The sequence below is a fragment of the Meleagris gallopavo genome, unplaced genomic scaffold (assembly GCF_000146605.3).
Source record: "Meleagris gallopavo isolate NT-WF06-2002-E0010 breed Aviagen turkey brand Nicholas breeding stock unplaced genomic scaffold, Turkey_5.1 ChrUn_random_7180001858748, whole genome shotgun sequence".
Lineage (NCBI taxonomy): Eukaryota > Metazoa > Chordata > Aves > Galliformes > Phasianidae > Meleagris > Meleagris gallopavo.
Window position 1 is genome coordinate 1 of NW_011124642.1, and position 954 is coordinate 954.

General features: G+C 68.8%; 1 long non-coding RNA gene across 1 annotated transcript; it reads left to right on the plus strand.

The window, feature by feature from the left end:
* Window positions 1-479: 479 nt before the first annotated feature.
* LOC109364452 lies at window positions 480-841 on the plus strand. The gene is made up of 2 exons (XR_002110392.1): window positions 480-588; window positions 765-841. It is a non-coding gene; the product is annotated as an uncharacterized LOC109364452 (long non-coding RNA).
* Window positions 842-954: the final 113 nt, after the last annotated feature.

The window sequence follows — 954 nt, forward strand, 5'->3', positions numbered from 1 at the left end:
CGAGCCGAGCTCTGCGGAGCTGCGGAGAGCCCGCCCGTCACCTGGGGCCCCGCGGGGATGAGGCAGACCGCAGGGCGCGGCCCTCTGGCCTGATCAGCCCGGGCCCAACCCTCCTTCTTCCGCCCGGGTCTCCTCGGTCTCCGCCGCGCTCGGCCAAGAGGTTCGCCGTTGCCAGTGTCTCGTCCCCCCCACTCCCAGCACCGGGGTCGGTTACCATGGAAACTTCCAGAACGTCCCCCTCCCCCCCTCCCCGGCCGTTCCCTACCCTGGCCTCGCCGCCACGGCCGCCCCCAACCAATGGGCTTCTTCCGCTTGGCTCACGCTTCTCTGTTGATTGGCCCGCGATGCCGGCGGGGTGAACCAATCGGGTAACAGGAGGGGTGAGCGCCAGGCATGTCAGAGCGACCGCCCGCTCCTCGCCAATCAAGGAAGGCCAGCTTAGTAGCAGCCGGCCAATGAGCGCGCTCCAGCGAGGGCACTGCGGCCAATGGCGAGCCTCCACGAAGGAGTAACGAAGGGTATATAAGGGCGTGCGGCGCGGCCTAGGTGTTCAGCGGCATTTGGAGACGCGGCGGTTTGTGGGTGACGGTAGGTGCGGTGGTGGGGCCTGCTGCGGCCTGCCGGGACCGGTGGGGCCTGGGGAGTAGGTGGGGGGGGGAAGAGTGGCTGCGGAACCGGACTGAGTGCTGTGGGGGGTAGTGAGGCTGGGTTGGGTCGCGCCGCGCATGTGGCGCCTCCATTTTGTGACCTGCGTCCCTTGGCAGGGCGGCGAGCGGGCGGCATGAGGTACCTCCTGTTGGCGCTGCTGCTGCTGGGCGGCGCGCGGGCGGACGACGAGGAGAAAAAGGAGGACGTGGGCACGGTGGTGGGCATCGACCTCGGCACCACCTATTCTTGGTACGTAAGGAACCGTCTGTCGTGGGGATGGGCGTCGCGGACAGGGGGATCAGGGTG